Source organism: Leptidea sinapis, chromosome 43 (assembly GCF_905404315.1).
Source record: "Leptidea sinapis chromosome 43, ilLepSina1.1, whole genome shotgun sequence".
Classification (NCBI taxonomy): Eukaryota; Metazoa; Arthropoda; class Insecta; order Lepidoptera; family Pieridae; genus Leptidea; species Leptidea sinapis.
Window position 1 is genome coordinate 7,836,392 of NC_066307.1, and position 22,291 is coordinate 7,858,682.

The window sequence follows — 22,291 nt, forward strand, 5'->3', positions numbered from 1 at the left end:
AAACTTCTAGACATTGATAATATCAACAGCTCCGTCAGCAATACTCGTAGCTTTAGCGTAAAAGTGTTTACTTTAGACGCTGTAGACCCGGGTTCGACACACCTTAGTGTATGGAATTTTTTGGGTTTTGTAAAGTTAATGGAAATTTCTAGTGAGTTCAGGATCAAATCGAACAGAAAAAAGGGATGGAAAATGTATAAGCAGGATAAACATAGTTAAAAGAACTTTCTAGTACAATTTAAATTTAAAGAAGGAATGGGAGAATCATTTTGAAAATAGAACAGATCCGGGGGTATATAAGCCGTACTAAGCGTGGCCTACGGCAGTTCTAGTTCTGACTCGAAAGTTTAAAGAAGAAGAAGAAGAAAAGAAGAAGTAGTGAAAAGTGGAAGTGTTCCAAGAAGAAGAAGATAGAGGAGACTAAGTGTTCGGTGCGGTGTGACGCGTTGAAGGTACCGCCGCCCACAAGAGGAACAGCGGCAGACCGGCGAAGTGCAAATCATTATAAAAAGTGAACGCAAATAAAGACTCGTTCCTATAAGCGGAGTATTATTTCCAATCCCTGACCCACTCTCGTGGCAGTATTATAGCTTGTTTCAATAGCTTCCAGATACATTCTCTCAAATTATCATAGTTATAAGCAATCTGTAAATAAACCTAAAATAATACGCATTTTCAGACCGCTGCGCGCGTGCCAAAATCACACCTAACCCATATCGCGGTGCGAGGGTACGTGCCGAATTGGGAAGGTATTTTTTATGAAAATAAGGGACGAGATGAGCAAGACGTTCAGCTGATGGTAGTTGATACGCCCTGCTCATTACAATATAGTGCCACGCAAGATTTTTGAAAAACCCCAAAAACCTTGAGACATAAGATGTTAAGTCTCATTTGCCCAGTAATTTCACTAGCTACGGCGCCCTTCAGACCGAAACACAGTAATGCTTACACATTACTGCTTCAAGGCAGAAATAGGTGCCGTTGTGGTATCCATAATCTAACCGGTTTCCTGTGCAAAGGAACCAACCACTGGAGAAGTGAGTGATGAGTTTGAAAAACTTAATAAATCAAAAACTGTAAAATTATTGTTTCACTCTATTTAATACCCTTACAAATATCTATTTAAAGTAATGACGCATTTGTAAGGTGTGTGTGTTTCTATAATTCAACAACTGAATGGAAGCTATAAAGGTAAATTCATTTTTCTATACACACTCGTTCCCCGTTACGTGACCTCAAAAGGACGACACACACAAAGGCGACTGAGGCAGAAATTATATTGTGCTACATTGCTTTATACTACAAGTGTCACTTCTATTTACCTATGTCTATTCTTTGTCGTGTCACCTACTTAAGGCACCTCCATCCACGCTTTCTAACGAAATGTTTTATTCAATTTACGTAGAATTGCTTTGTAGGGACCATTACATTGCATATGAGATTTATAATTCTTCCCTGTATTACTCATTTTACTCACGTAACGAGACGTGCTTAGCTCTCAGTGTCTCTGAAATACTAGATTTATATTTTATATTACTTCGCTCTGTGACTAGATATTTTAAGTTCTCTTTTCTAACGGTCACATTTTTAAATACAAATTATAACCCCCTTATTCATAATGGTCCTCTAACTTTAAACAGCCGCTTAGGAGTGTTTTTTCTCATTCTGACTTAGGTCAATAGAAGAAGACAGAGTGAGAATTATATTGATAATTCTGTGATTCTTAAAATGTGGTGAATATGGTAAAGCATTGGCTTTAAGTGAGCAGACTATTATGAATAAGGGGGTAATTGTTTAAGAAGTTGGTAGGTTTTTTATTCTCGCTTGAATCAGCATAGGTGTAAGTTTAATTCTGCTTATTTGGTTTATCATCAACATAATGGAATAACTGCATTGTGATATGAATAAAATCAAATATCATCTTCGAATTATATTTTTTTTTACTTTAAATGAGTGCTTGAGTATAACCGTGCCGCCTGTTTGTCAGTTTGGTTGCAATGTTTGGTTACATTTATTTAATGCAAAGTTAAAACATACAAAAACTGCAACTTACATTGTTATTCAACTGTCTGTCGTCAAACTATCTACTGAGTTTTAAAAAAAATTATATAATTTGATATGCTTAAGTATGACTTCATGAGTCAGCAATATTTTTTTATGAAAATAAGGGACGACGCCCCGCCCCTTACAATGCAGTGCCAGTCAGTATTCTTAAAAAAACCCAAAAATTCAGAGCGACCCTATAATTTCGCTCTTCACCTTGAGACATAATACGTTAAGTCTCATTTGCCCCGTAATTTTACTAGCTACGCCACACCCTACAGACCGAATCACAATAATGCTTACACATTATTGCTTTACGGAAGAAATAGGCACCGTTAGTACTCATAATCTAGCCGACATCCTGTGCAAAGGAGCCTCCCACTGCTACAATATGTTTTTATCTATTATGTAATCATCCATTAAAAATCACTACCTCCAGAATTTACTCATGCAAATGTAAAGATAAAAGTAAAAAATGGTTAACAGAAAAATAAACAAAAAAAAATGTGTTCTTGGATCTCCCTTGAATAATAATCAAAGCGATAAGACGTTACTTTGTGATTTAGGTAATCCTAATGAAGTTATTTATTAAAGCCATCGAACGGAATAAAAAGGGAGAGTTCGTGATTACTCAAAGCGTCAGCAGAATCCTACCATTTCTCTGCGTTTCGAGATTCTTCCAATTTGTTACAAATGTTAATCTAAAAGAAACGTGATTTTTACACGTTCGTAAGACTGTTATTTTTACTTGATCTGTAAAAATCAAAGGGAACTTTTATTCGAATTTGATTTTACGCTTTTTTTAAATTTTAGAAGAAATTTAAGTGAATATGGTTCAATAGTTAGCATAATACATAATAGGGGTTGAAGTATTAAAATTGCACAGGAACTGCAATTAGAAACCATTCATCACAATCTGTATTCGCCAGACCTTTTAAAGATAAACCCCCTTATTCATAATAGTCTGCTAACTTAAAGCATTGCAAATTCTCACTCTGTCTTCTTCTATTGACCTAAGTCAGAATGAGAAAAAACACTCCTTAGCGGCTGTTTAAAGTTAGTGGACCATTATGAATAAGGGGGAAAAAGTTTTCTTCTCAGGAGGCAGTACTAAATGCTTTCACACAGTTTGTCGAATCTAGATCACCACAGTGCTATCGCAAAGGCAAAAATGACCTTCCTATTAGATGGCAGCAGATAATAATGGTATCTAATTATTTTGATTAAATAAATATGTTTGATTAAAAAGAAAACAAATTTCAAATTTCAATTTCAAGTGTGAAAAAGATATAACAATCTGTTCTGTTCATTTATATTTATGAATTTCATATCAACTTATCATATTATTATCAGTTATTTATCTTTAGCGGCGTTGAGCACTTTTCTTCATAAAATGTTAAATTCGCGTCAGGACAGGTCACGCCTGGTCGAAAATTCGTAAGAAAGTCGTTAAAATTATGGATGAAACTGATTTTTCTCAGAGAATAACTCCTGAATGTAAAATAATTGTAGTCGTTCTGAAGAATATAATTTTTTATGTAATATAAATGGTCATATTTGTATACGATAGTGCAATAAATTAATATTGTATTTAACCACATTAATGCTAGTACTTTTAAACTGAGCATTAAATTAAGCAGTTCGTGCGAAATTATTCCCTAACTATTCCAAAATATTCAAAATGCTCAACGTTATTGGTCAAGATTTTACTTCTGCCGGCACTCCCGGAGAGCAACCCTTATTTTTGGATATATTATAGAGTATCTGCCCTTTACTTGAATATTTTAATGACTTGTATCCATTTCTATTACATTTATGTAAAAAATTATGATGGTAAAAACGATATAGCTTGAATACATCCACCTACACCAGTTTTCTTAAAATAATTAAAATTCGCGTATTTTACAAATAAAAATATTCTGTCTTTATCACACTGGATGGGTTTAAGTGATCCCATAGTAATATAATTCATATTAAACTCATACTTACACAAACTACGATACGACATGGGTACCTTCAAAAAAAGCGCGTACACCTTCCTTAAAGGCCGGCAACGCTCCTGTGATTCCTCTGGTGTTGCAAGAGATTGTGGGCGGCGGTGATCACTTAATAACAGGTGACTCGTACGCTCGTTTGTCCTCCTATTCCATAAAAAAATTTTATCATTTACTTTTAAATTTATTTACCAGTGCAATAAATCACACGTCTATAAGTGAACACGTGAAAACCCTAAGTATAACTCTACTTTCATAACTAGGATCTACCCAAGATATGAAAAGAATGAAAAGCACGGAATTTTGTTACAAAAATGTTTATTAAACATTACAAATGCTTTTACATAAAACGTAAAATTTTATACTTAATATTCCAACCTTTCCCTTTCGTGCGGTTGAATTCACTTGTCTTTGAGGTCAACCAAAGGGGCCAGCGGTCAAGCCGAACAGCCCTTTTTTGCTTTCAAAGTACAGGAAGAAAAAAATAAAACTTTATATTTGGACTATTGTTCCAGAAGCCTGATGCTCTTACGTTGATATAATGAAGTAGTTGGAGGCAGCTAGAGAAGGGTACAACTATCGTATACATTCTATCGCTCTTATTCTATCTTGAGAGCACGTCAAAGACTCCAGGTGCTGTGGCGTTAGCTGCCTTAAGAAAATATGCATCCCTTGAAGTTTATTTCTTCCCTTCGGGGTTTTTTTATGAAATAAAATGAAATAAAGGGACGAGGCGAGCAGGACGTTCAGTTGATGGTACTTGATACGTTGTGCTCATTACAATGCAGTACCGCTCAGGATTCTTGAAAACCACAAAAATTCTGAGCGGCAACACAATAGCGCTTGTCACTTTGAGACATAAGATGTTAAGTCTCATTTTCCCAGTAATTTCACTAGCTACGGCGCCCTTCTGATCGAAACACAATAATGCTTATACATTAATGCTTCACGGCAGAAATAGGCGCCGATGTGGTACCCATAATCTAGCCGGCTTCCTGTGCAAAAGAGCCTCCAACTGGTAGTCAACTTTTTGGTCGCATAAGCTGATTGCGATTCCAAATTCGATTATTGATTGATAATAAATCAGCTAATAAACAAACATCTAAACAAATAAACATACATGTTTATAAGATATAGATTTAACTCCTAGAAAGCGAATAAGATTAAAATTTATTTTGGGTTCATTTCGACAGAAATGTTTTAAAAAGTGTCATAGCATGATTAAGGAAAATCTGTTGAAATAATTGGGATGATATCAATCGTGGCAAATCTTACATCACAAGGTGATGAGCGCAATTGTAGAGCCACTCAGAATTTTTGGGTTTATCAAGAATCCTGAGCGGCACTGCATTTTAATTAGCAGCAAGAAAAATTGTTTAATTAATATAATAATAACACAGTAAAGGATCTAGATAACAGCTAGTGTCAAGTAAACGTTAAAATACTGCGCAAGAAAGAGAAGAAGTATTAAGGATATAATAAAAGTAATATATCACAATATCACAACTGGAATAAGAAAGCATAAAATCACCAACATCCTTGTATGCCGTCAATTCGTTCGGGGTCATATAAACACGTAATAAAAACAAGTTTGTACCGAACATAAAAACAATTTTTATGGTATCTACGCCTGTATACTAAAATATTATAAGACTAATTTTGTGTGACACATACGAGGAAATACGATGGGTAAACAATACCACATCCCTACTAATCTATACATATAAATAAAATTGGAGTCTCTGTTTGTTATATTGAAATAACAGTTTTTTACTACACATATATGAATATGAATATATATACGGTACATATTCCAAATAACATTTTTTTAAATTTTTATCTTACTGTTTGTTTGTTCCGGCTAATCTCTGAAATGGCTAGACCGATTTTGACAGGACTTTTATTGGAAGGTAGCTGATGTAATAAGGAGTAACTTAGGCTACGTTTATATTAGAAAAATTCTTTTATTTAAGAAAAATAATGTTATGTTGCAATGTCCAAGAAACGGTCTAACTCTAAAAATAATTTGTACTCGTATGGCAAAACAACGTTTGCCTCGTGAGCTAGTAAAATTATAAATATGAATGATAGTTAGAAATTTAGTTCAGCGAGTGACTAGAGTTTGGAAAAGGATAGCCTACATTTTATCCCGGAAAAAATCCGTGGATCCCGCGGGATTTGTGATAACTGAAATTCACGTCGATGAGCTGTAACTGTACTTATAGTAGGTATGGTTTGCCATTTCAATATTCCTGGAAATAAGATTCATATGAAATGTTGGGAATGGGAACTGGAATAGGATTTCAGATAATCTTCAATTCCAATTCTAAAAACCCTTTATCGACGCGGACGAAGTCACCGGTATCAGCTAGTAATATTATATATATGTAGATAAGAATTTGCTTAATATTAACAAGAAAATTCTGCTTATAAATCCAAAATATTATGTTGGATATCCAACTAACATTTGAGTCCCTAATACATGTTATAAAGGAAGGCTCAAGCTTTGAATTAGAAGGTAGTGCAGTAAAACACGAAGTCGTAAACCTTCTAACAACCTTATAAATGCAAATCACTAGTGAGTCCAAGGTAAGGTTAACAAGGTGTGCCTACAACGACATACAAATCCCAAATGAAACCACTGTGAAAAATTACGTAACTGCATTTGACCAAAAGATATTACAGTACATAAATTCACGTAGACTTTGGCAATAAACTTTTTACATCAACAAAGTTACTGTGTTACAATGCAAATGAGTTGTACAACTCCATATTGTAAATCTTTTCGGAGCGTGACTGAATTGAAAGCCTACTTAGGAGAACGTATGAGCAGATTAAATCGATTATCTGACAAGGCCAGTGCGGAAGATACTGAGAGGCTTGAGTTCGTGAATGTAGAGAGGATCAAAATATCGAAGCCTTTTAAATAATGAGCTCACGAATATGAAGTACTGTTTTTATTTTATGTCTTTTTCATGTTTAGTAAATATATGTATATTTTTATGTTGAGGAGAGACGCGACAAGCATATTATATTAACGTGTGACATCACTTCAGCCGAAAGACGTCCACTAGTGGAGAAAATCCCACAGATCTCCACGGGTCACACACCTCGGTCCAATGCTGCCCTTATCCATCTTCGGCAATTTTGACTGGACAAATAAAATTTGAAAACAAAATTTTATTTGTGTATTGATCATAGAAGTGAGGGTTATCACTTTAAAAACATAACAAATTGTTTAATTTTGACTAGATCATCGGTCAATCTTGCGAAATTAACAAGTAAATCAACGCAATTAAGGCAACTATTTGTATTCGAAATCATTGACAATAAGCTACATCATAAGCATAAAAAAATATTCAAAAATAAAAATATATAATTCATCCAAATATACCAATTTGCCATAGCATCATTTCGGAACATCCTGCAAGTAATCTAGTAGCCGCGAGCTAGCGTAAGCACTGATACATTCTTCCACCCGCGCCGTAGCCGTTAGAACTAATAGGTAAATAGCGCCCACGTCGTTACGTAACATTTTAATCACCTGTGTTATTTCTTTGTCTGGAACATTCAAAATATCAAATTATTACTGTAATTAAAGAAAAATATGATTACGGTTAAATACCTCTGCTCTATCCGTGTGTTCGTTTAATGATACGTTTAAGATACATAATTGAGGGTAAATGTATACACTTTTATAATAAAGTCCCAGCCACTGTTCAGGTTATCTATAAATAAATTTAAATTTTTTATTAAAAAATGGCTCTGTCGTAAGTCCTACTACACCACAGCACGGACGAGTAAAAAAAGAAGGACTCCGTGTCACCTTACATAACAGTGAAGCACCAAAACAAGTCGATAAACGAGTAAATTCATAGCCCCACGCACACACTTACACTAATACAAGCCGATCGGCCGCAATTATGAGATTTGCCATCGTCTGACAGATCTGTTTGCGTCGCAATAAAATGTTTTAAAATGCCGTCGTGCGTTGTGAAAACGTGTAAAAACGATAGTATAACAGTATTTGTGGCCATATATGATTATTTAAGGGAGAAAAAATTGTGTAAATGGTATCCCCCGTAACCGCACACACACTAGCATAAAGATGCTTCACTTGCTAATATCACGGCGCGGAGTCCTTCTTTTTTACTAGTCCGTGCTCCACAGCTGAATATCTAAGTGATCCGGCAGCCTGGGACTACATTATGATTATTTTATAGCAATAGCAATGACAATACAATGTTGTATATTTGTTTAAAATGAGCGCAAAAAAATGCTAGGAGAGTTTCTTGCGCCGCTTCTCTCTCAGAGCGCCATTTGTTAGTAGTCGGTAGTAGTGTCTAGTATATTAGAGATGACATCAAAAAGAATTCTAAAGGAATAAATTTTAGGATAATAAATGCCTTTTATGTCTTTTAATGTCACTATTGTAGAGCGCCACGCTGTATAATTATTATACTTTAAACATACTTACCAGTGGGCTCCTTTGCAATGGATGCCTGCTAGATTATGGGACATGGGTACCACAACGGCACCTATTTCTGCTGTGAAGCAGCTTACAGCATTGCTGTGTTTCGGTCTGAAGGGCGCCGTAGTTTGTGAAATTACTGTTCAAATGAGACTTAACATCTTATGTCTCAAGGTGACAAGCGCAGTTGTAGTGCCATTCAGAATTTCTGGGGCTTTTTCAAGAATCCTGAGCTGCACTGCATTGTAATAGGCAAGACGTATCAATTACCATCAGAGCATCCTGCTCGTCTTCTCCCTTATTTTCACGTAAAAAACACATTAAGTCTTGTTGTGAATACAGGCATTAATGATGTACACGAACTCGCGACTGATACTCGCATACAAAACGCTTGTGTGCACTTGTGATATTATGATGGCGTTGCTCAGTTCAAATACATGCATCACTCTCAAATGTTCACGTCCTCAACGATTTTACGGATGTTTGAGTGTCAAATATTGCGTAATTGAACATTATGCAATGTATAATAGCGAATGCAAATCAACTGAATATTACCGAGTTATTATTTATCAGAAATTGTTATGAAAACTTATTGAAGTATTCGTTACTTTGCGGAAATCCATAACTATCCCAATGTTTTAAGTTTTCTTTAGTGTTTATTCCGCCATTGTTTGTTTTTAAACAATTCGACACGTGTTCAGTTCAGTCTCGTCCTGAGGATGCCTCGTGTATTCGTCGAATTGTATCAAGACAAATATTGGCGGAATTAACACTAAAGCAAACTTAAAACTTTGGATAAATCGTAATGTACAAATTCACTCAATTAATAACATTTTAGTATTTGTTAAGAAAAATACGGGTTGCACTCCGGGAGTGCCAGCAGAAGTGAAAACTTCAACATTAACGTTGTGCATTTTTTAATATTTTGGATTGGTTAGGGAATAATTTCGCACGAATAACTTTATTTATCAGTATGAATCACCAATCACCAAAACTTATATTTTGATACTCTAAATGGAATCAAATTTACAAGGTATTTTCCGTTAACCTAGAACTATAAAATTTGGCAAGTTATACCTTCTTATACTGTAGGTATAGGGAAGTTTGATAACTATACATATAAATTAAATTATAAAAAAAATATTTATGCATGGAACGGCGGTCCAAGTTTGAATTGTGGTAACAGAGTTATGTAAGGTATTGTATCAGAGGGCTTCATTGGCACACATTAATAATTCTTTTAATGATTTATAGGTAGTGAGAGTAAAACCTTTTCGGTTTTTTTGTAAGTATAAGTAGGCACCTACTAATAAGTACGGGACCCTCAGTGGGCGGATCCGACTTGCATTTGTCGGGTTCTTTGCTATATAAAGAAATAAAAATGCCTTTACTCAAGTTTATACGTATTTAAAAACGATTCTGAGAACAATATCAACACAAGCGTATATTTACTCAAATATGGCAGATATGACACAGCAAATAATCGAATGTTTACTGTAAAAAGATATTGAAATGTGAATGATAATAAACGATGATTTTAATTCATCCAACTGAACAAATACATTTACAAAAACATGTCAATTAATTTCAAAAGTTAATGGTTTTTTCAGTAAATATGGAACGTTGGAAAATTAATTTTGTTTTAAACTCACCGAGTGCCTCATTACTGATATAGGCCACTGATATTCAATTATTATTGTAACTGAAAAAGTTCAAAAATCTGTATTTATATCATTATTGTCATCGATAGACTAAATATATGTCAGTGGCAGGCCCCTTTGCACAGGATGCCGGCTAGATTATGGGTACCACAACGGTGCCTGTTTCTAGTCGTGAAGCTGTAATGTGTAAGCATTATTGTTGACCATATTGACCATATTTGGTGTTAATCCTATTGGAGTCCCATATTTCTGGTATACATTTGTGTGATGATTTATATTATGGTATATGGTGTGTGGTGATTTATATTTTAAGTTTTATTTTTTAAGTGAATTAAGTTGTACTGTTTGTTTCCCGAATAAAATAAAATAAAATTCATGCGGAATAGCTATAAGATGAAAATTTCAGAAATTTGATTTAAATTATAGTATTTTTTATGGAAAAGGAGGGCTAAAGAGCGTACCTGGTGTTAAGTGATCACCGCCGCCCACATTCTCTTGCAACACCAGAGGAATCACAGGACCATTTCCGGTCTTTAAGTAGGGTTATCGTACTTTTTTTGTATTTTATTCGATTAACACGAGTCTTACATATTTGAATAAAACACTTTTAGACCTTTCCAGATCTCGTTTTCAGGGATTTAAACTGTCGATTCAACATCATATGATAATATTCGATAAATGAAAATTAATATGCAGTGCAGAGCAGTAAAATGGATAGATAATTCTTTTTAATATCGATTTCATAATGTTAGAACACTCATAAGTCTTCGCGGCAGCTTTGTCTATGCCACTTCAATGATAGCATGAAACCGCAATATCAGTTTCAAAGCGACAGTATATTGTTCAACAAATATGGACGCATAATAGAAAAGCGTTATTAAAAATTTAAATCTATAAAACAACAAGCCGCCATTTTGTCGAGATGAAGAGTTAAATGGAGTTTTTAATGCAGAATACTGCGGGTGGGCAATACAATAGATATAGGTCGTTCGACAAAAAATGACGGTATATTGATTTCTAATTACAAATCTCATAAAGCGATTTCCACGTGGAAATATACGTATAGTCACTCATCATGATATCTCTGGAACCATTAGAGCTAAAGACTTGAAATGGTAGGAATATTCTTTTCACCGATTAGAGGTCAGCTAAGAACGGATTTTACGAAATTCCAAGTTTTTTTTAAATATGAACAGAAGGTCAGTCTGTCGGGTCAGCTAGTCTAATCTATATAATATTATAAAGAGGGAACATTTGTGTTTTTGTGTGTATGTTTGTAATGTTTTCACATAAAAACTACTGGACCAATTTCAAAAATTATTTCATCATCAGAAAGCTACATCTTCACTGAGTGACAAAGGCTATATTACATTCTCAAAAAATAGGTATCCTTAATAAAAATTCAATTAAACCCAATGTGTGAAAAAAGTATTCATCAAAAATATTCCGTATTTGCGTGCGCTGCGGAAACTATTGATGATACAATCAAAATGTTCTACAATATTATAGAACGTATCAATATATACAAAAAAGTCCGCGATACCATAATATGTCCAACTATTATAATTATCCCACAATAACCACTTTTAAGTTTTGATAAAAGTGCCGACACTAATCAAACCATATTATTTAAACCTCTGTATCATTCATTATATTTTATTAAAGACTGTTTTAATACCTATAAAATACTTTTTAACTAATTAAAATCGGACATTCCATTCAAAAGAAATAATAAATTTAAAAATGTCAATCTAATGAAAATAATGCAATAATAAAATAATACTTAAGTGAAATAAAACTTTTATGTTAACAAAAATAAATCTACAGTCCGACTTAGTAGACTTCCCTCTACCACACGATCGGTATTTACGCGAGTGAAACCACGGAACATTGCTAGTATTTGATAGAATTGAGTAGCACTATCAAGAGTTTTAAAGACTTTTAAAACCAATACTAGGAATGAAGACTTAACTTAATTATTCCAATATTTTGTAAAAAATATTATACTACTACACCGTAGCTAGTGAAATTACTGGACAAATGAGACTTAACATTTTTTGTCTCAAGGTGACGAGCGCTACAAATGTGTAGAGCCACTCAGAGTTTTTGGGTTTTTTCAAGAACCCTGAGCGGCATTGCATTGTAATGGGCAGGGCATATCAGTTACCATCAGTTGAATGTCCTGCTCGCCTCATCCTTCATTGCAATAGAATAAAACGATTACTAGTATACTTATTGATGCAAAACATGTGAACTCTTTTTTATCATCAAACACATCATTCAATGAATTATTTTGTCATAAAATCCCTCAATAACAAATTAAATTGAGTGAAAACGAATGTATAAACCATCATTTGTTTTATTCAAAGCATATTAGTTTATATTCTGCAAAAGCAGCATTCCAGCTCATCCCTAGTGTTGGACGGCTTCCAAATAGCGGCGCCATATTTTTTGTCCAACAACCGTCGTGCTTTAGTAAAATATTTCCTCTGTCGAGATAAGGAAATGTGTTGGGCCTATTTCGTCTTCATTAAGCGTTTAGTGAATTTTAGAAAAATCTTTCTTTCGTGAAAATTCACTTAGTTGAAACGACTGTAAAATATTCATATATTCTATTCAGTGTTGGATTTTACAATCTCTTATTGAATCTAAGAATGTCGAAAAGATATGTCGATCCATATAGCCCAGTGGTTAGTGACTAATCCAATGAGCTAGAGTGGCCAGGTTCGAATCCCGGTAGGTACGAACATTAATATTATATTATAGATGGTTGTTTCCATGTTTTGGATGTTTATATTCTATATCCTGTTCTCTCTCTCATCACAGATACACACATGCTGCTAACTGACCGTACCAACCTCTCGGAAAATACATTAGCACCATCTGACAGCCAAATCGAATACCACGAGCATTCTTTCTCGGCCTTCTGTTACACCAGATGTAAAAATTAATCACTCAAAGTCAACGTCAAAAATATTTTATTGACGTAAAAGATTGCTCGTCAACGTCAATCACCTAAAATACAATTCAAATACAGCATGTATTACTTTTGACATTGACTCAGTTAACTACTCCAAAAAAAGTTAGTTATCATTTTTTTATTAAGCTTTTATAAAAATTGTAGATAATTTTTATCTTGCTAGTGTCGTAGTCCCTCTAAATATTCAATATTATTAACAAAACAAAAATAAAGAAAGTCTTTAATATTCAAAACACTATGGAGGTAATGCCATACGTTAACTGTTAAAGACTTGTTAGTCAAAATCGTAAATACAGTTACATACCTACAGATTATAATGTGATTTAAAAATTATTATTGTTACAATTATTTAGTCATTTTTATTTTATAACATTATACATTTAGAAAAAACGACAAAATCATTAAAATGTAATATTCAGTCCCTTTGATACTTTCACAAATTAATTATAATGGGAAGACTTTAGCAACTGTCAACTCCAAATTTCAGTGTTGTGTTGGTGTCTTCTGTACTAACACAACAACTAAGTACTGAGACAGCTCCTTTTAGTAAGGAATCACGCACACACAGTTATTTTTTTTAATAATATTTGATACCTTATTAATTAATTTAATTTAAAGATTTTAATTAATATTGTAAATTGTTGTGATGTGTGTTTTTTGTTGCTTATGTAGTGTTTTCTATTCTATTCTAAATTATTTCAAAAATACACTGAGATCAGTTCAGTATGTTACTCAATGACTGTCTCTACATAATAAAGACGACCTGTATAGCCGAGTGGTTAGCGATTCTACCTACTAAGCTAGAGGTTCCGGGTTCGAATCTCGGTAGGTGCAAGCATTTATATGATGAATATGGATGTTTGTTTCCAAATCATGCATGTTTAAATGTATTTATGTATACAAATTATTTAAGTTTTCTTTAGTGTTAATTCCGCCAATATTTGTCTTCAAAACAATTCGACACGTGTTTCGCCTCTACACGAGGCATCCTCAGGACGTGTTGTCTCGCCAAAATCTGCCACGAGACTGCCAGTCTCGGCTGAGTCTCGTGCCAGTTTTGACTTAAAAAATTTGTATAATTATGGATTTCCGCAAAGTAACGCCTAATTCAATAAATAAGTATTTATGTATATTTAAGTAAGTATATTGTATTATACGTTGTTGTACAACGATATACGTTGTCTTGTAACCCATAACACAGGCTATATATGCTTAATTTGGGGCAAGATAATTTGTGTAAAAAGTGTGTTAATATTATATATATTTATATAGTATATATCGTCGTAGAAAAACAACGCAGCAATATGGAACATGCCACAATTTTTTTAAATAATATATATAGTATAATAAGCTTCGAATGCTATATCTAAACATTACCGCATTTACTCCAGTTGTTTAAAATATTCTTAGTCAATAAGCAGCAATGTAAAGCATTTATTCTGTTTAGGTGTTGTCTTGAAATTAGAGTCTGATTCGGACAGTGACAGTTGATACACGACTAAAGAGAAAAGTATGCTTAAAGCACACTTTTGCTGTTCCGCTATCAGATTGCGAATGATCTGTCCTTATATATAAATTGAACGTCATTGATGTTATCCAAATGATTTGAGTTTTCTGACCGAGTCAACATGTCCTGCGGATGCCTCGTGTAGAGGCGAAACACGTCTCAAATTGCTTTAAGACAAACATTGGCGGAATTAACACTAAAGAAAACTCAAATCATTTGGATTATTATCGATTTCCGCAAAGTAACGCCTACTTCAATAAATTGTCATTGATGTAACTATTAAAAACTATACCAAAATTTTTGATATTTCTTCCCTTTATTACTAACACTTTAGGCTATGAGTTATGGCTATTAGGCTGTATATAATCCACAATATTTTTCACCGAACTTGTAATATTCATTCAAGGTACACAAAAAACATGTGTCAACATCTCGCATGAAATACGGGCAGTGTAAGGACGACCCAGATAAGCGGTTTTAAAAGCATTCTACCTTTTCAAATAGATCCGCTTTTAGCTTACCTTTTGGACACGCTTCCTTGACTCCTTTGATCTTAGAGTTAAAATGGAGTAAATATTTAAATTGGTTTTAAATTAATGAGGAAACACAGACTGAACATATTATTCTAAAGGATTTGCAAAGCGCTTTTCTTAGAGAAAATTTTCTAACTAAAAAAATCTAAATTTTATGCACAAGCACATGGAGCATGAACTACTTATTTATGTTAACACTGAGGCTATTAATTAGATAATTAAAAGCCTCTCATTAGTGATTCCAAGGAGATCCTTGGAAACACTAATGAGGGATTAAAAAAAATAAACCTTTGAACTAAGTGTATAATAATAAATGTGGCGGTAGTGCAATGAAAAGCAACTGTAATAAGAAAAAAATCAAAAAAAAATAATATCGTGTCTTCCCCATACTAGAGACTATACAAGAGTGATTTAAGTTTATACAAATTCAAATATTTTTATTCAAAACTAGCTAAGCCGGCAGACCTCGCAATGCCTAAGTCGATAAATAAAAGACCTAAACTTTTATATAAAATAAACTTAAAACAAACAAAAGGAATCCTTTTTTTAAGTGTTATTATCCGTGTTTTAAGATGGTTTATTTTACCACCTTAGAAAGTTAGAAAGATAAAAAAACATCTAATTAGTTATTCATTTTAAACTATTATTTTTATTTGATTTCTGAACGAAGGGGGACACGTCAAAGGAAAATCAAAATTGTTGTTTTTAATTAAATCCGAGAATTTTCATGTACATTCAAACCATTGGACTTCCACAAATAATTCAAGACCAAAATAAGCCAAATTGTTTTAGCCGTTCTCGAGTTTTAGCGAGACTAACGAACTGTAATTCATTTTTATATATACAAAGATAAGATCACTTATTGAAAGTCAAAAACTACCACTCATTCCAAAACGAATGCCTGAGACCTGAGAAGAATGGGCGCAACAAACTCAGCGGGCTTTTTTTTCTATATATTGTACAATTAAACTTATTATTTAATAGTCTGAGGACGGTCGCTCCATTCCCATCTGTGGTATCATTAAGAAAGTCATTTATGTTATAGTAACCTTTACCAGGCAACAATTTTTTAACAATTCTTTTGAATAACGTAATACTTTTGTTTTGAACATTTTCTGGGATCTTGTTGTAAAAGCATATACATCGCCCCACAAAAGACTTACTAACTCGTCTTAGCCGAGTAGTCGGCATTATAAGTTCATGTCTGTTGTTGATTTTATCATTATGATTATGACAGTTTCTAGCAAATTCACTTATATGCCTTTGAACATATATTACATTATCAAGAATATATTAATAATTAAAAAATGTGAAGTGGTGATAATGCATGTTGAAATAAATGAATAAAAACAATTTATAATAATATAATGTCATATAATAGTAGTGAAAGACGGACAGACTCGCTGCAATTTTCTAATTTTTAGAGATCACGGCTTACAATACAGAAACTCTCTACTATACTGCTAATTATGATGTTGAATATAATAATATTGACACACTTTTACACAAATTATCTTACCCCAAACTAGGCATAGCCTGTACTATGGGTACAAGACAACGATATATTAAATACAATATACTTACTAAAACATACATAAATACATATAAACCATCCATGACTCGGACACAAACATCCATATTCATCATATTATAAATGATCGCACCTACCGGGATTCCAGCCAACCTCTAGTTTAGTAATCAGGGTCACTAACCATTCGGATATATAGGTTGTCTGTTGTAATTAAAAATAATATAAATTTAGTGGTAAAATTTGAAAATATATTTCTATATATTGAATACGTTATGGCCTATGATTGGCCACAATCAGTTCGTTGAAACTCATTTATTTAAAGCAGCATTTAATATTACTATTTATTTATTTGGTCGGTAATATATTGAAGTATAAATTGGTGTATAAACACTTAAGAATAACATATTAAAGGAATGAATACAAAATATTCAAATTCTCTCTAATGCTGACGTTACTTGGTATATTATTTATGAAATTTTAATTTTGTATTTATGTTAGGAACAACCATTAACGGCCGTTTTTAATAACATATCTATATAACTTATTTTAAGACAAATCTATCCTTTTACGCTTACTTACATTTCAATAACCTATCGACATAAAGCATTGGACTATAACTATATTGGACATAACTATGGATAGATAAGATAATGTCATTAAACGGTGACAGCAATGTATCCGTAACTAGAGATACGTTATTGAAAACGGCCGTAAAATGACATTGTAAACAGCCGTAAATGATTGCTATAATGACTTACGACGCAAAAAAAATTGATTGATTTCTTTATATATAAAACGCTTGTAAAGTACACACAAACTTAACATACGAGCCATAATGAGTTAACAACTGTTCATAAACATATGAAGCTTAGTTACAAAGTTTAGGGAAGTATTTTAATTACAAGGCAGGGTTAGCTTAGCCGTTAAGTAAAACAAAAGCTGCGAGCAAAAGCGAGCTTAATTCGAGAGATCCATCAAATCAGCAATATGGCCAAACTTTTTCCTGTTCATGGGTTAATTTCACATAAGAGCAATATATATTTTCCATATTTTTTTAACGTATCAAATAATTAGCAAACAAAGAGAACAATTTGTTATTTTAACACATTAAATTTTGTAACCAAAATTTATGAACGATACGGGATTCGAACCCGTGACCTCTTGGGTTCTGAACGAGTACGATTACCAACTGAGCCAACAGTACGAGTACGCATGTATCGTAAGTTTTGGAATACCGTGTTCAAATCTCAGGTTGTGGCTCCATCTACAGAATCTACTTTACAGTTAATAACCCCCATAATTGTATATTTGGAAATTGACTTGAGAAGTCGCACTTTCAAATCTAAACAATATGCTTTTTTTAAAGTGATATCCATTTGGTATATCTTTTTTTATGTAAAAGAAGGACGAATGAGCGTACAGGTCAGCTGGTGTTAAGTGATCACCGCCGCCCACATTCTCTTGCAACACCAGAGGAATAACAGGAGCGTTGCCAGCCTTTAAAGAAGGTGAGGTCTGATTCACTTCTTTTAAATTTAATGGTATAAAGTATAACTTTAAACATTCATAAATATCATTTCTTTGACCTGAATGATATTGACTTCGCAGGGCTAAAAACTTGCAAGTTAAGTTCTGTGCCAATTATTTTGTAGGCAAGAAAAAAATCTACAAACAATAAGCCTTATTTATAACTAATATTGGCTAAAATATATTGTATTAATGTACATCCACATTCCACCACCTAATGAATATTAATTTGTAAATAATATATTTGTACATTCTATATTATCCGGAGTGTAATACTGCCTAATACAACCACATAACTCAATAACTATCAATTATGATTTAGTGTGTAAACTCGAATCGGTCCCCGAACATCGACTTGTTACAAAACTAAACTAAATTTCGGGCTATTAATATAAATTACTCGGATTTACACAACCCTCGGGATTTAAATTGATGCTATTTTCCTAATCATGTTAAACTGTTTCTTTGTACTGTGTAATCTATATATACGACAACAAACAATTCTTTTACGAAATAATTCTTTATTAACATCAATCATGAATTTATTTTTTGTGTCGCTCAGGATTTTTGAAAAACCCAAAAATTCTGAGTGGCACTACAATTGCGCTCCTCACCTTGAGACATAAGATGTTAAGTCTCACTTCCCCAGTAATTTCACTAGCTATGGCGCACTTCAGACCGAAACGCAGTAATGTTTACACATTAGTGCTTCACGGCAGAAATAGGCACCGTAGTGGTACCCATAATCTAGCCGGAATCCTGTGCAAAGGAGCCTCCCACAGGTATGAAACAATTCTTTTACGAGATAATTATAAAACGAAATAATTCTTTTACGAAATAATTCTTGATGTTATGAAATATTATTGACAAATTCATAAAAGAAACAGTATTTTGTTTACTATCGATCAACAGAACAACATCTGTCGGGTCAGCTAGTTAATGTGTTAAAATCGTTGGTGGCATAATAGATGGAATCATTGACACGAAGCCCCTGTTCAATAGCTCACCAGGTACCTATGTCTTTTCAGTTTTCTAATTCATAATAATATGTACGTCAACCGACTTCAAATCAGGAGGAGGTTCTCAATTCATCGGTATGTTTTAATATGTTTGCTACCTCAGAACTTTCAGCTGGGTGAACCAATTATCATATTTTTTTTATTTGAAAGCTGGTGCTTCCCGTGTGGTCCCATTACAGTCGGTGTCATTCAGGGTAGATTTGTAACTACATACATAGTTATAGCTGAGATGTGCTTGAGTCGCACGCGCGACGTGATTATGAGAGAGAAGGATAAACCAGCAAAAAAACGCTTAACTGATGGTATTTGATTACTCTTGTAAAACCAGTGGAATCAAAATACCTTAGGCCAACCTTATAAAACTATGAAATTTTTTTTAACAAAACACAACCGAGTTCTATATGAAGTTAGTTGTCCTATATTAAACTATTTTAAAACAACACACATATTATGCACTAAAAAGTTTAAAAATAATTGCACACATTTATACAATCTAATTCTAGTTACGTATATTGTTATTTTTGGAGTCGGTGTCCTCCCGCCGCAGCACCGCTCTCGCCTCTCACGCCTTACGTCGCGCGTCCGACTCAAGCACATCTCACCTATAACTATGTATGTAGTTACAAACCTACCTTGGCTGACACTAACTCCAAAAATAACAATAATTAATTAATTAGATTGTATATAAATACGCAATTATTTTCATACTTTTTAGTGCATAATCTTATATATAAAATTCTCGTGTCACAATGTTCGTTCCCGTACTCCTCCGAAACGGCTTGACCGATTCTCATGAAATTTTGTGAGCATATTGAGTAGGTCTGCCAACATCTATTTTTCATCCCCCTAAATGTTAAGGGTGGTCCACACGAAATTCCTTTTTTTAATTTTTTTGACATTTTTTTTTAAATTAGTTTGATTATGAGTCAGCATTAAAAAATACATACAAGTTTCACCCATCTACGATCAACAGTTACTTTTGTATAGCGATTTTTATATCGCCAATACAACGTTTGCTGGGTCAGCTAGTTATATATATTGTTTTGGAATAGTGAAATAAAGGACAACCGACTTCAAAGAAAAAAGAAGTCAGCTGTTTTTTTGTTAAAATTTTTCGAAGTTTTTTAAGGTCGGCAAGGCTCTTGTGATTCCTCTGGATTTACAAGAGTAATCACATACCATCAGTTGACCCATTTTTGTGCTGGTTTATCCATCTCTATCATAAAAATTAACATTAAAATATAATAATTGTTGTAATTTATCATATAAAACCGTAGGTATTATATTCACCATTTTGTGTAATTCCGCTCAGCATTTCAGTGTAAGCTTTCAAACGCTTATAATTAACAAAAGTAATTTAACTGGCTTAGCCCCGCATAATACGGACGACGAATTCAACTAGAAATTTTGCGACAAAAGAGCGCGGTGTCGAGAAAAATGACTGACACTCGTGAATAATAATGTTCATTTCGTTTTCACGGCACTTCCAGTGATATCCACGCGAAGGTAATGCTTGAATTATTACATCACTGTTAAATGTAATACCGGTTTATTATGTTTAGCCGTTAAATTAAAATTTGATTTGTATTGTTATATGCGGTATAGATACTATGTCTACATATAGCTTTTTATATTATTATAAGGGAAAGTTCAGCTGATGTCCACTACAATGCAATGCCACTCGGGATTCTTGAAAAACCCAAACATTTTGCTCGGCACAACAGTTGTGCTTGTAACCTTCAGACTCAAGATGTTAAGTCTCATTTGCCCAGTAATTTCACTAGCTACGGCGCCCTTCAGTCCGAAACATAATAATCTTTAAACATTACTGCTTCATAGCAGAAATAGGCGCCGTAGTGGTACCCATAATTTAGCCATCCTGTTCAAAGGAGCCTCCCACTCGTACATAGCTTATTACGTGCTACAGCGTGGTGTCCCAACCTCTTATTTAAATTTAAAAACAAACTCGGGAGTGGATTGAGCGAAAAGTTTCTCGTAAGGTTATATTTATTTAAAAACAAACTGAAATTTTAAACAGTGTGAACGCATTATTTATTAAGTAGTTCAAGTAAAATTACTATAATTAAAACTTTTCTAGTATCCACTAACCCAATAGTTAAACGGAATAAAAATGGTCAACCTATTGCATATTCTACAGTCTTGTAAACTCGATTGCTATGTGATTTATCAATCAAACGAACTAGCGCTAAGTTAATACCAGTGGGAGGCTCCTTTGCACAGGATGCCGGCTAGATTATGGGTACCACAACGGCGCCTATTTCTGCCGCGGAGGAGTAATGTGTAAGCATTACTGTATTACGGTCTGAAGGGTGCCGCAGCTAGTGAAATTACTCGGCAAATGAGACTAAACATCTTATGTCTCAAGGTGACGAGCGCAATTGTAGTGCCACTCAGAATTTTTGGGTTTTTCAACAATCCTGAGTGGTACTGCATTGTAATGGACAAGGCGTATCAATTATCATCAACTCGACGTCCTGCTCGACTCGTCCCTTAATTTTATAAAAAACTGTTTTGATAAAAAATGTGACAAATTTAATATGCTAAAAATATCTCAGTAGTTGGATGAGTCATAATTTTCTCTCACGGTTATAATTTTTATAGAAGGTTTATTTAAAAAGATGAGGGAAAATTACTACAATTTATTTATCAGTTTTAATACCTGTTAACCCATTAGTACGACGGCATAAAAACAGTTAACCTAACGTTTGCGAATTCTATGGTCCTGTTAGAGTTTAATAGTTTGTAATTTGTCTGTAAAACAAATAAAAAGAGTGCTTTTGGAACATTTTTGTCTCATGTTTAATTATATAATTACGATGGACTTTCAAATAACACACTAGCATTATTATGTTTTTTATCGTATTAAATTTGATATAAAATACTTTTAATTCATTACACCCATGTGAGAAAGTCAACGAATAGTCAAAAAACAAACTGAATCCTCTATTATTAAAGTGAAAACTTCTTGAGCGGCATTGAGCACTTTTCTTGGGATGGGCATAAA

General features: G+C 33.5%; 1 protein-coding gene across 2 annotated transcripts in view; it reads right to left on the minus strand.

Annotated features, from left to right (window-relative positions):
- Positions 1-22,291, minus strand: part of LOC126976969 (uncharacterized) — a 127,784-nt gene that overhangs the window by 57,385 nt on the left and 48,108 nt on the right. The window lies entirely within an intron of this gene.